The sequence below is a fragment of the Oncorhynchus kisutch genome, unplaced genomic scaffold (assembly GCF_002021735.2).
Source record: "Oncorhynchus kisutch isolate 150728-3 unplaced genomic scaffold, Okis_V2 scaffold1051, whole genome shotgun sequence".
Classification (NCBI taxonomy): Eukaryota; Metazoa; Chordata; class Actinopteri; order Salmoniformes; family Salmonidae; genus Oncorhynchus; species Oncorhynchus kisutch.
In genome coordinates this window covers 70,407-85,117 of record NW_022262996.1, presented here as the reverse complement: position 1 = coordinate 85,117, position 14,711 = coordinate 70,407, and positions in this window count along the sequence as shown.

Below are 14,711 nucleotides of genomic sequence, written 5' to 3'. Positions count from 1 at the left end.
TGGCTGTCCATGGTTCTGATTTGAGTGTGCGTGTGCGTGTGCGTGTGAGTGTGCGTGTGCGTGTGCGTGTGAGTGTGCGTGTGCGTGTGCGTGTGCGTGTGCGTGTGCATGAGTTCATGCAAGTAGAAAAAAACATGGTGACTCACCCTACCTGAAGAGGAACGCCAACGCCATCCTCCCATTGTCATGGTGACTCACCCTACCTGAAGAGGAACTCCAACGCCATCCTCCCATTGTCATGGTGACTCACCCTACCTGAAGAGGATCCACCAACACCGTCTTCCCATTGTCATGGTGACTCACCCTACCTGAAGAGGAACGCCAACGCCATCCTCCCATTGTCATGGTGACTCACCCTACCTGAAGAGAAACGCCATCCTCCCATTGTCATGGTGACTCACCCTACCTGAAGAGAAACGCCAACGCCATCCTCCCATTGTCATGGTGACTCACCCTACCTGAAGAGAAACGCCAACGCCATCCCCCCATTGTCATGGTGACTCACCCTACCTGAAGAGGAACGCCAACGCCATCCTCCCATTGTCATGGTGACTCACCCTACCTGAAGAGGAACACCAACACCATCTTCCCATTGTCATGGTGACTCACCCTACCTGAAGAGGAACGCCAACGCCATCCTCCCATTGTCATGGTGACTCACCCTACCTGAAGAGAAACGCCATCCTCCCATTGTCATGGTGACTCACCCTACCTGAAGAGAAGCGCCAACGCCATCCTCCCATTGTCATGGTGACTCACCCTACCTGAAGAGAAACGCCAACGCCATCCTCCCATTGTCATGGTGACTCACCCTACCTGAAGAGGAACGCCAACGCCATCCTCCATTGTCATGGTGACTCACCCTACCTGAAGAGGAACACCAACGCCATCCTCCCATTGTCATGGTGACTCACCCTACCTGAAGAGAAACGCCATCCTCCCATTGTCATGGTGACTCACCCTACCTGAAGAGAAACGCCAACGCCATCCTCCCAATGTCATGGTGACTCACCCTACCTGAAGAGGAACTCCAACGCCATCCTCCCATTGTCATGGTGACTCACCCTACCTGAAGAGAAACGCCAACGCCATCTTCCCATTGTCATGGTGACTCACCCTACCTGAAGAGAAACGCCAACGCCATCCTCCCATTGTCATGGTGACTCACACTACTTGAAGAGAAACGCCAACGCCATCCTCCCATTGTCATGGTGACTCACCTTACCTGAAGAGAAACGCCAACGCCATCCTCCCATTGTCATGGTGACTCACACTACCTGAAGAGAAATGCCAACGCCATCCTCCCATTGTCATGGTGACTCACCCTACCTGAAGAGAAACGCCATCCTCCCATTGTCATGGTGACTCACCCTACCTGAAGAGAAACGCCAACGCCATCCTCCCATTGTCATGGTGACTCACCCTACCTGAAGAGGAACGCCAACGCCATCCTCCCATTGTCATGGTGACTCACCCTACCTGAAGAGGAACGCCAACGCCATCCTCCCATTGTCATGGTGACTCACCCTACCTGAAGAGGAACGCCAACGCCATCCTCCCATTGTCATGGTGACTCACCCTACCTGAAGAGGAACACCAACACCATCTTCCCATTGTCATGGTGTCTCACCCTACCTGAAGAGGAACGCCAACGCCATCCTCCCATTGTCATGGTGACTCACCCTACCTGAAGAGAAACGCCATCCTCCCATTGTCATGGTGACTCACCCTACCTGAAGAGAAACGCCAACGCCATCCTCCCATTGTCATGGTGACTCACCCTACCTGAAGAGGAACTCCAACGCCATCCTCCCATTGTCATGGTGACTCACCCTACCTGAAGAGAAACGCCAACGCCATCTTCCCATTGTCATGGTGACTCACCCTACCTGAAGAGAAACGCCAACGCCATCCTCCCATTGTCATGGTGACTCACACTACTTGAAGAGAAACGCCAACGCCATCCTCCCATTGTCATGGTGACTCACCTTACCTGAAGAGAAACTCCAACGCCATCCTCCCATTGTCATGGTGACTCACACTACCTGAAGAGAAACACCAACGCCATCCTCCCATTGTCATGGTGACTCACCCTACCTGAAGAGAAACGCCATCCTCCCATTGTCATGGTGACTCACCCTACCTGAAGAGAAACGCCAACGCCATCCTCCCATTGTCATGGTGACTCACCCTACCTGAAGAGGAACGCCAACGCCATCCTCCCATTGTCATGGTGACTCACCCTACCTGAAGAGGAACACCAACGCCATCCTCCCATTGTCATGGTGACTCACCCTACCTGAAGAGGAACACCAACGCCATCCTCCCATTGTCATGGTGACTCACCTTACCTGAAGTCACCCTACCTGAAGAGAAGCGCCAACGCCATCCTCCCATTGTCATGGTGACTCACCCTACCTGAAGAGAAGCGCCAACGCCATCCTCCCATTGTCATGGTGACTCACACTACTTGAAGAGAAACACCAACGCCATCCTCCCGTTGTCATGGTGACTCACCCTACCTGAAGAGAAGCGCCAACGCCATCCTCCCAATGTCATGGTGACTCACACTACTTGAAGAGAAACGCCAACGCCATCCTCCCATTGTCATGGTGACTCACCTTACCTGAAGAGAAACGCCAACGCCATCCTCCCATTGTCATGGTGACTCACCCTACCTGAAGAGAAACGCCAACGCCATCCTCCCATTGTCATGGTGACTCACCCTACCTGAAGAGGAACGCCAACGCCATCCTCCCATTGTCATGGTGACTCACCCTACCTGAAGAAGAACGCCAACGCCATCCTCCCATTGTCAATGTGACTCACCCTACCAGGAGGGGAACACCAACACCATCTTCCCATTGTCATGGTGACTCACCCTACCTGAAGAGAAACGCCATCCTCCCATTGTCATGGTGACTCACCCTACCTGAAGAGAAACGCCATCCTCCCATTGTCATGGTGACTCACCCTACCTGAAGAGAAACGCCAACGCCATCCTCCCATTGTCATGATGACTCACCCTACCTGAAGAGAAACGCCAACGCCATCTTCCCGTTGTCATGGTGACTCACCCTACCTGAAGAGAAACGCCAACGCCATCCTCCCATTGTCATGGTGACTCACACTACTTGAAGAGAAACGCCTACGCCATCCTCCCATTGTCATGGTGACTCACCTTACCTGAAGAGAAACGCCAACGCCATCCTCCCATTGTCATGGTGACTCACACTACCTGAAGAGAAACGCCAACGCCATCCTCCCATTGTCATGGTGACTCACACTACCTGAAGAGAAACGCCAACGCCATCCTCCCGTTGTCATGGTGATGAAACTGTCCATCACTCTGTCATACAGTACAACCTTTACATTTTTTGTTGTCCTTGGCTACCTGGCTAAAATGCTTGCTCGCTATTCTAACTTCCTTTCCTGGGCAACGATTAGCTAGTTAACATTAGCGTTCTACATCTAGCTCCGTATTCAACTTCCATCCTCTCAGACAAGAGGCACAATGTATGAATCTATAGTTGGGTCAGAATCACCATTATAGTCATTGGCCAGTATGGAGAATGACGTAAAACCACAAGTCCAAATCCCTAATTTAGGAAAGGGCCAATGTTGGCTAGCTAGCTAGACACCGGAAGACAACAACACAACGAGATGCAACAATTCATGTTGTTGTGATAAAATTCAAGCTGGTTTTCCTTGACACTTTTTTGGGGGCGCCACGACTAGTCACAGTTGAGCTTAGTTTAGCTCAGCGCTGATTGGCCATTATTCCATTCTCTTTTATAACGAGAAGACAAATGCTCGCTAGCTTCCCCTTGTATTCAACGCTAAGGGGAGTAACAATGTCATACTGTTTATCAAGGGAAGCCAAATGCTCGCTAGCTTCCCCTTGCATTCAACGCTACGGGGAGTAACAATGTCATACTGTTTATCAAGGGAAGCCAAATGCTCGCTAGCTTCCCCTTGCATTCAACGCTACGGGGAGTAACAATGTCATACTGTTTATCAAGGGAAGCCAAATGCTCGCTAGCTTCCCCTTGCATTCAACGCTACGGGGAGTAACAATGTCATACTCGTTCTGAGCAGACAGCATCAGATAGATGTCCTACACATACAGAGACAGAGGGCCGCTGTTCCGCTCGTTCGAATGCTTTCTCCGGTGAGAATCAATCAGCCCCTTGTGAATGAAAGGAAAATTATGAAACAGTGAGAGACAAAATATAATTTTTAAATGTCTTGGTGAAGTTTTGGGAAGCCAGACATTGTGCTGAAACAGACATGATGCTGACACAGACATGGTGCTGACACAGACATGGTGCTGACACAGACATGGTGCTGTCTGACACAGACATGGTGCTGTCTGTCACAGACATGGTGCTGACACAGACACGGTGCTGTCTGACACAGACATGGTGCTGTCTGTCACAGACATGGTGCTGTCTGACACAGACATGGTGCTGTCTGACACAGACATGGTGCTGTCTGTCACAGACATGGTGCTGACACAGACACGGTGCTGTCTGACACAGACATGGTGCTGTCATAGACATGGTGCTGTCTGACACAGACATGGTGCTGTCTGTCACAGACATGGTGCTGACATAGACATGGTGCTGACACATGGTGCTGAAGATCATAATGTCGTGATCCAGAAGAGGACATGTTAAATGATAATTAAGTGAAAATGCACAATATCAACATGTGTCAAATATGTAAATTGAAAACATTGTATGTTAAAAGCACTGTGTGTGTGTGAAACCATTTGAAAGGACATTTTTATGTTAAAATCCCCAAATCATTTAAAGTTGAACGAACAACTCAAGTTGAGTAAACACATCATTTTAAAATGCCAGTTTTCTCAAGTTGGAGCCAAACACTTTTTTTTTTAGCTCGAAAAGTTGAATAAACTATAAAAAGATGTGGAACCAGTGACGTAATCATGATTAGTTGAAATGTGTAAAAAATATTTTTGTTACAGTGTTTCATTACTACACACAAAGAGAGAGAGACACAAGCAAGCTAGGACAGGACATCTGGGCTGCCCTGCTAATACAAATATGCTCCTTCAGATTCCAAATTCCACTGCCTGTCTCTGCCCAACCCGCTCCTTACACACACACACAACACACACACACACACACACACACACACACACACACACACACACACACACACACACACACACACACACATGCACAACAAACACACACACAAACAAACACGCAAGCATGCACGCACACACACACACACACACACACACTGCCTGAGGATCCCTATTTCAGAGGAGGATTCTGCTTCCAGTAAGGGCTGTAAATCAGGCTTCATGTTTCATCACTTTAATGTGGAGCCAGTAGATTGGTGTGTGTGTGTGCTTGTTGTGTGTGTGTGTGGGTGTTTGTTGTGCTCTCGATGGTGCAGCTGTAGAACCTTTTAAGGATCTGAGGACCCATGCCAAATCTTTCCAGTCTCCTGAGGAGGACTAGGCTTTTCCGTGCCCTCTTCACGACTGTCTTGATGTGCTTGGACCATGTTAGTTTGTTGGTGATGTGGACACCAAGGAACTTTTTTTTTTTTTTTTTTATCCGTTATTTGACCAGGTAAATTGACTGAGAACATGTTCTCATTTGCAGCAACGACCTGGGGAATAGTTACAGGGGAGAGGAGGGGGATTAATGAGCCAATTGTAAACTGGGGATTATTAGGTGACCATGATGGTTTGAGGGCCAGATTGGGAATTTAGCCAGGACACCGGGGTGAACACCCCTACTCTTACGATAAGTAAGAGTGACCTCAGAGAGTCAGGACACCCATTTAACGTCCCATCCGAAATACGGCACCCTACAACAGGGCAGTGTCTGTTTGGGATTGGGATTTAAAAAAAATTAGACCAGAGGAAAGAGTGCCTCCTACTGGCCCTCCAACACCACTTCCAGCAGCATCTGGTCTCCCATCCAGGGACTGACCAGAACCAACCCTGCTTAGCTTCAGAAGCAGGCCAGCAGTGGTGTGCAGGGTGGTATGCTGCTGGCATGCTCTACAGCAGCCCCGTCGATGAGAATGGGGGCGTGCTCGGTCCTCCTTGTCCTGTAGTCCACAATCAACTCCTTTGTCTTGAAGCAGAGGTTGTTGTCTTGGCAACACATGTCCAGGTCTCTGCCCTCCTCCCAATTGGCTGTCACATCGTTGTCGGTGATCAGGCCTACCACTGTTGTGTTATCGGCAAACTTAATGATGGTGTTGGAGTCGTGCCTGATCGTGCAGTCATGAGTGAACAGGGAGTACAGGAGGGGATTGAGCACGCACCCCTGAGGGGCTCCTGTGTTGAGGATCAGCGTGGCGGATGTGTTGTTACCTACCCTTACCACCTGGGGGCAGCCCATCAGGAAGTCCAGGATCCAGTTGCAGAGGGAGGTGTTTAGTTCCAAGGTCCAAGCTTAGTGATGAGCTTTGAGGGCACTGTGGTGCTGAACGTTGAGCTGTAGTCAATGAATAGCATTCTCACATAGGTGTTCCTTTTGTCCAGGTGGGAAAGGGCAGTGTTGAGTGCAATAGAGATTGCATCACCTGTGGATCTGTTGGGGCGGTATGTAACTTGGAGTGGGTTTAGGGTTTCTCTGTTTTAGTTTGGTCAGGGCAGTGTTGAGTGCAATAGAGATTGCATCACCTGTGGATCTGTTGGGGCGGTATGTAAATTGGAGTGGGTTTAGGGTTTCTCTGTTTTAGTTTGGTCAGGGCAGTGTTGAGTGCAATAGAGATTGCATCACCTGTGGATCTGTTGGGGCGGTATGTAAATTGGAGTGGGTTTAGGGTTTCTCTGTTTTAGTTTGGTCAGGGCAGTGTTGAGTGCAATAGAGATTGCATCACCTGTGGATCTGTTGGGGCGGTATGTAAATTGGAGTGGGTTTAGGGTTTCTCTGTTTTAGTTTGGTCAGGGCAGTGTTGAGTGCAATAGAGATTGCATCACCTGTGGATCTGTTGGGGCGGTATGTAAATTGGAGTGGGTTTAGGGTTTCTCTGTTTTAGTTTGGTCAGGGCAGTGTTGAGTGCAATAAAGATTGCATCACCTGTGGATCTGTTGGGGCGGTATGTAAATTGGAGTGGGTTTAGGGTTTCTCTGTTTTAGTTTGGTCAGGGCAGTGTTGAGTGCAATAGAGATTGCATCACCTGTGGATCTGTTGGGGCGGTATGTAAATTGGAGTGGGTTTAGGGTTTCTCTGTTTTAGTTTGGTCAGGGCAGTGTTGAGTGCAATAGAGATTGCATCACCTGTGGATCTGTTGGGGCGGTATGTAAATTGGAGTGGGTTTAGGGTTTCTCTGTTTTAGTTTGGTCAGGGCAGTGTTGAGTGCAATAGAGATTGCATCACCTGTGGATCTGTTGGGGCGGTATGTAAATTGGAGTGGGTTTAGGGTTTCTCTGTTTTAGTTTGGTCAGGGCAGTGTTGAGTGCAATAGAGATTGCATCACCTGTGGATCTGTTGGGGCGGTATGTAAATTGGAGTGGGTTTAGGGTTTCTCTGTTTTAGTTTGGTCAGGGCAGTGTTGAGTGCAATAGAGATTGCATCACCTGTGGATCTGTTGGGGCGGTATGTAAATTGGAGTGGGTTTAGGGTTTCTCTGTTTTAGTTTGGTCAGGGCAGTGTTGAGTGCAATAGAGATTGCATCACCTGTGGATCTGTTGGGGCGGTATGTAAATTGGAGTGGGTTTAGGGTTTCTCTGTTTTAGTTTGGTCAGGGCAGTGTTGAGTGCAATAGAGATTGCATCACCTGTGGATCTGTTGGGGTGGTATGTAAATTGGAGTGGGTTTAGGGTTTCTCTGTTAAAGTTTGGTCAGGGCAGTGTTGAGTGCAATAGAGATTGCATCACCTGTGGATCTGTTGGGGCGGTATGTAAATTGGAGTGGGTTTAGGGTTTCTCTGTTTTAGTTTGGTCAGGGCAGTGTTGAGTGCAATAGAGATTGCATCACCTGTGGATCTGTTGGGGCGGTATGTAAATTGGAGTGGGTTTAGGGTGTCTCTGTTTTAGTTTGGTCAGGGCAGTGTTGAGTGCAATAGAGATTGCATCACCTGTGGATCTGTTGGGGCGGTATGTAAATTGGAGTGGGTTTAGGGTTTCTCTGTTTTAGTTTGGTCAGGGCAGTGTTGAGTGCAATAGAGATTGCATCACCTGTGGATCTGTTGGGGCGGTATGTAAATTGGAGTGGGTTTAGGGTTTCTCTGTTTTAGTTTGGTCAGGGCAGTGTTGAGTGCAATAGAGATTGCATCACCTGTGGATCTGTTGGGGCGGTATGTAAATTGGAGTGGGTTTAGGGTTTCTCTGTTTTAGTTTGGTCAGGGCGTGAGTTGGGGTGGGCATTCTATGTTTTTGTTCTATGTTGTTGTATTTCTATGTGTTTGGCCTGGTATGGTTCCCAATCAGAGGCAGCTGTCGATCGTTGTCTCTGATTGGGAAGCATACTTAGGCCTGTTTTCCCACTATGATTTGTGGGTAGTTGTTTTCTGTTGTGTGTCTGCACCGGCCAGAACTGTTTCGGTGGATGAGGATGCACACTTCGTTATGTATCTCCAGTATTGAACATACTACCTTCCGTCTTAAATTGTATCGTTTATTTACATATTATGGTACCTGAGGATTGATTAGAAACGTTGTTTGACTTGTTTGGACAAAGTAACTTTTTGGGGAAGAAGAAGTTTATTGAACAAAACAGACTAGGAGTCTGTGTAGCTGGGACCTTTGGGATTGTCAAACATAGGAAGATCTTCAAAGGTCAGTGGTTTATTTTTTTGCTATTTCTGACTTTTGTGACGCCTCTGCTGGTTTGGAAAATGTTTTTAATGCTGGTGTATGAGGTGCGCTGTCCTCAGATAATCCGTCCTCAGCTTTTGCCGTAAATCCTTTTTGAAATCTGACAAAGTGCCTGGATTAACAAGAAGTTAAGCTTTTAAATGTATGACACTTTTATTTTCATTAATGTTTATTATTACAATTTTTGTATTTTGAATTTCGCGCTCTGCAATTTCACCAGATGTTGTCGAGACTAGCGTCCCACCTAGCCCAAAGAGGTTTTAAAGGTCTTACTCACATCGGCTGCGGAGAGTGTGATCATACAATAGCTGATGCTCTCATATATGCTTCAGTGTTACTTGCCTCGAAGCGATTATAGAAGTAATTTAGCTCGTCTGGTAGGCTCGTGTCATTGAACAGCAGCTGTGCTTCGCTTTGTAGTCTGTAATAGTTTTCAAGCACTGCCACATCCGACCAGCGTCGGAGCCGGTGTTGTATAATTCAATCTCAGTCCTGTGTTGACGCTTTGCCTGTTTGATGAGTCGTCTGAGGGCATAGCGGGATTTCATATTAGCTTCTGGGTTAGAGTCCCGCTCCTTGAAAGCGGCAGCTTTACCCTTTAGCTCAGTGCAGATGCTGCCTGTAATCCATGGCTTCTGGTTGGGGTACGTACGTACGTACGTACGTACGTACGTACGTACAATCACCGTGGTTCATTAAAGTCCCTGGATGAGTGTTTTCCTGTTTGCTTATGGCCGTATACAGCTCACTGAGTGCCTTCTAGTGCCAGCATCGCTAAGGTGGTGGTATATAGACAGCTATGAAAAATACAGATGAAAACTCTCTAGGTAAATAGTGTGGTCTACATCTTATGATGAGATACTCTACCTCAGGCGAGCAAATCGTTGAGACTTCCTTAGATTTCGTGCATCAGCTGTTGTTTACAAATATACATAGACCGCCAACCCTTGTCTTAGCGGAGGTCGCTGTTCTATCTTGAAGAAGAAACAATTTAAACCCGCTAGCTGTATGTTATTTATGTCGTCGTTCAGCCACGACTCGGTGAAACATAAGATATTACAGTTTTTACTGTCCGTTTGGTAGGATATACGTGATCGTAGTTTGTTTATTTTAGTTTTGATTGATTGTACGTTGGCTAATAGGACCGATGGTAAAGGTAGATTACCCTCTCGGCTATGGATCCTTACAAGGCACCTTCGTCCACGATGCCTCCGTCTCTTTCTCTTGCGAATGACGGGGACGAGGGCCTTGTCCGTCCGAATCGCTGAAGAAAAAGTATTCCTCCTGTCTCTCTCTCTCTCCTGCCGTTCATCTCTCTCTCCTACCTTTCATTCCTCTCTCTCCTCTAGGTGTCCTGCCTCTCTCTCTCCTACCTTTCATCTCTCTCTCTCTCTCTCTCTCTCTCTCTCTCTCTCTCTCTCTCTCTCTCTTACCTTTCATCTCCCTCTCTCTCTCTTACCTTTCATCTCCCTCTCTCTCTCCTACATTTCATATCTCTTTCTCTCTCCTACCTTTCATTCCTCTCTCTCCTCTAGTGTCCTGCCTCTCTCTCTCCTACCTTTCATCTCTCTCTCTCTTACCTTTCATCTCCCTCTCTCTCTCCTACATTTCATATCTCTTTCTTTCGCCTACCTTTCATCCCTCTCTCGCCTACCTTTCATCTCCTTCTCTCTCCCTCTCCTACCTTTCATCTCCTTCTCTCTCCCTCGCATACCTTTCATCTCCTTCTCTCTCCCTCTCCTACCTTTCATCTCCTTCTCTCTCCCTCTCCTACCTTTCATCTCCATCTCTCTCTCTCCTACCTTTCATCCCTCTCTCTCTCTCTCCTACCTTTCATCCCTCTCTCTCTCTCCTACCTTTCATCCCTCTCTCTCTCTCTCCTATCTTTCATCTCCTTCTCTCTCCCTCTCCTACCTTTCATCTCTCTCTCTCTCTCCTCTAGTTGTCCTCCCTCTCTCTCTCCTACCTTTCATCCCTCTCTCTCTCCTACCTTTCATCCCTCTCTTTCTCCTCTAGTTGTCCTCCCTCTCTCTCCTACCTTTCATCCCTCTCTCTCTCCTACTTTTCATCTCCCTCTCTCTCTCTCCTCTAGTTTTCCTCCTCTCCTCCACCTCGGCCGTCTTTCTCCTTCCTCTTGTAACGGAGCTAGTGAATAGTATGAATAACCACACGTTAGATACCTAAAGATTTGAGCTAGTCAATGCCTTGGCTTAAACTCAGTGAACTGAGTCTTCTAACGCCTAGGGCTTTAACTCTGTGTGCTTCTATAGTCATGTGGATTACAGGAGACTTGGGTTCCCTTATATGGGAACAAGATAACCTCTCTAATGTGGCACACCTGTTCTTAACTCAGGATTCACTTCCAGGCTGGCAAACTGGCTAAAGCTGACATTGAGACATGTGAGTTGGTTTTGATTGTTTCTCAATGTTTTAGTAAATGTACACTGATTATTTTTTGGAGCTCATATCATCAAATGTTATACTCTCTCTTTCTCTTCCTCCTCTGCAGATGTCTGTCTGTCTGTCTGTCAGTCTGTCTGTCTGTCTGTCTCTCTAGATATTTCTCTCCCTCCTTCTTTCCCTCTCACTCAGACTTTAACACCCACAGGCTTCTGTCCCAAATGGCGCCCTATCCTTCATAGGGTCCTGGTCTAAAGTAGGGCACTACACTATATTATAGGGTGCATTGGGTCCTGGTCTAAAGTAGGGCACTACACACGGAATAGGGTACCATTTTGGACACAACCACATAAACATGTTGAGATGTGAGGACCCAGCAGGTATCCAGGAAGGACCCAGCAGGTATCCAGGACCCAGCAGGTATCCAGGAAGGACCCAGCAGGTATCCAGGACCCAGCAGGTATCCAGGAAGGACCCAGCAGGTATCCAGGAAGGACCCAGCAGGTATCCAGGACCCAGCAGGTATCCAGGAAAGACCCAGCAGGTATCCAGGAAGGACCCAGCAGGTATCCAGGAAGGACCCAGCAGGTATCCAGGAAGGACCCAGCAGGTATCCAGGACCCAGCAGGTATCCAGGTGACATACACTCTAGGACTCTGCTGGACTCTGCTGTAGATATAGTTCCAAGGTGCGCAACTTTGGTTTTACAAGTGGAGGGGGGACATAATTATTATTATTATTATTTATCCAGTCGGAAAAATACTCCAAACAGCCCCCGACTGCTCGGAGGCAGTATCACATTCCAATGATAAAACTGGGGAGGACAAAAATACAATGTCCCCCCGCCCCCCTGTCCCCAGCGAAGGTTGCATCCCTGCCTGAGCAACCTAATAGGTATTCTAACCAGTGTTTCTCAATATGCATACTACCATACTTCACACTCTCATGCTACAGTACGTACGTGTGCATTCTCCGATCTTGAGTACGTTCTTGTGAGGACCAGAGTGTGGGGAATGCATAAAGCAAAACCTTTGAGAAGTACTCGCACCTCCCCTACTGTATTACCTTGTGCTTCCCCTCCTCATTCACTGAAACCTCCAGCCAGAACAACGACAGCAAAGCAAACATTTTACTTCATAATTATCAGCTAGATGTGTGAATCGTAATAATCTAGCTAGCCAGCTAGTTAAACAGGCAACAGTTACCTAAAATGAATATTATAATAGATATATTTCAATTCTTCGTGGGTAGCTAGCTAACAATTCTTTGTGGCTATCTGGCTAGCTAGTACAGTACTAGTAGCTAGCTAACAATTATTTGTGGCTATCTGGCTAGCTAACAGTACTAGTAGCTAGCTAACAATTCTTTGTGGCTATCTGGCTAGCTAACAGTACTAGTAGCTAGCTAACAATTCTTTGTGGCTATCTGGCTAGCTAACAGTACTAATAGCTAGCCAGTTAGCCCTATTGACTTACAGTGGTAGAAAAAGTACTCAATTGTCATACTTGAGTAAAAGTAAAGATACCTTAATAGAAAATGACTCAAGTAAAAGTCACCCAGTAAAATACTACTGGAGTAAAAGTTTAAAAGTATTTGTTTTTAAATAGACTTAAGTATCAAAAGTAAAAGTATCAATAATTTAAAATTCCTTATATTAAGCAAACCAGAAGGCACATTTCAAATCAAATCAAATTGTATTTGTCATGTGCGCGAATACAACAAGTGTAGACCTTACAGTGAAATGCTGAATACAACAAGTGTAGACCTTACAGTGAAATGCTGAATACAACAAGTGTAGTAGACCTTACATTGAAATGCTGAATACAACAGGTGTAGGTAGACCTTACAGTGAAATGCTGAATACAACAGGTGTAGTAGACCTTACAGTGAAATGCTGAATACAACAGGTGTAGTAGACCTTACAGTGAAATGCTGAATACAACAGGTGTAGTAGACCTTACAGTGAAATGCTGAATACAACAAGTGTAGACCTTACAGTGAAATGCTGAATACAACAAGTGTAGACCTTACAGTGAAATGCTGAATACAACAGGTGTAGTAGACCTTACAGTGAAATGCTGAATACAACAGGTGTAGTAGACCTTACAGTGAAATGCTGAATACAACAGGTGTAGTAGACCTTACAGTGAAATGCTGAATACAACAATTGTAGACCTTACAGTGAAATGCTGAATACAACAAGTGTAGACCTTACAGTGAAATGCTGAATACAACAGGTGTAGTAGACCTTACAGTGAAATGCTGAATACAACAAGTGTAGACCTTACAGTGAAATGCTGAATACAACAAGTGTAGACCTTACAGTGAAATGCTGAATACAACAAGTGTAGACCTTACAGTGAAATGCTGAATACAACAAGTGTAGACCTTACAGTGAAATGCTGACTTACAAGCCCATAAACGAACCATTTATTTTAGATGTTTTGTTTTTATTGACGGATAACCAACGGCACACTCCAACACTCAGACATTATTTACAAACAAAGCATTTGTGTTTAGTGAGTCCACCAGATCAGAGGCAGTAGGGATGACCACAGATCTTCTCTGTTCAGTGAGTCCACCAGATCAGAGGCAGTAGGGATGACCACAGATCTTCTCTGTTCAGTGAGTCCACCAGATCAGAGGCAGTAGGGATGACCACAGATCTTCTCTGTTCAGTGAGTCCACCAGATCAGAGGCAGTAGGGATGACCACAGATCTTCTCTGTTCAGTGAGTCCACCAGATCAGAGGCAGTAGGGATGACCACAGATCTTCTCTGTTCAGTGAGTCCACCAGATCAGAGGCAGTAGGGATGACCACAGATCTTCTCTGTTCAGTGAGTCCACCAGATCAGAGGCAGTAGGGATGACCACAGATCTTCTCTGTTCAGTGAGTCCACCAGATCAGAGGCAGTTGGGATGACCACAGATCTTCTCTGTTCAGTGAGTCCACCAGATCAGAGGCAGTAGGGATGACCACAGATCTTCTCTGTTCAGTGAGTCCACCAGATCAGAGGCAGTAGGGATGACCACAGATCTTCTCTGTTCAGTGAGTCCACCAGATCAGAGGCAGTAGGGATGACCACAGATCTTCTCTGTTCAGTGAGTCCACCAGATCAGAGGCAGTAGGGATGACCACAGATCTTCTCTGTTCAGTGAGTCCACCAGATCAGAGGCAGTAGGGATGACCACAGATCTTCTCTGTTCAGTGAGTCCACCAGATCAGAGGCAGTAGGGATGACCACAGATCTTCTCTGTTCAGTGAGTCCACCAGATCAGAGGCAGTAGGGATGACCACAGATCTTCTCTGTTCAGTGAGTCCACCAGATCAGAGGCAGTAGGGATGACCACAGATGTTCTCTTGATAAGTGAGTGAATTGGACCATTTTCCTGTCGAAATGTAACGAGTACTTTTGGGTGTCAGAGAAAATGTGCGGAGTAAAAAGTATATTATTTTATTTAGGAATGTAGTGAAGTAAAAGTCAAAGTTGGCAAT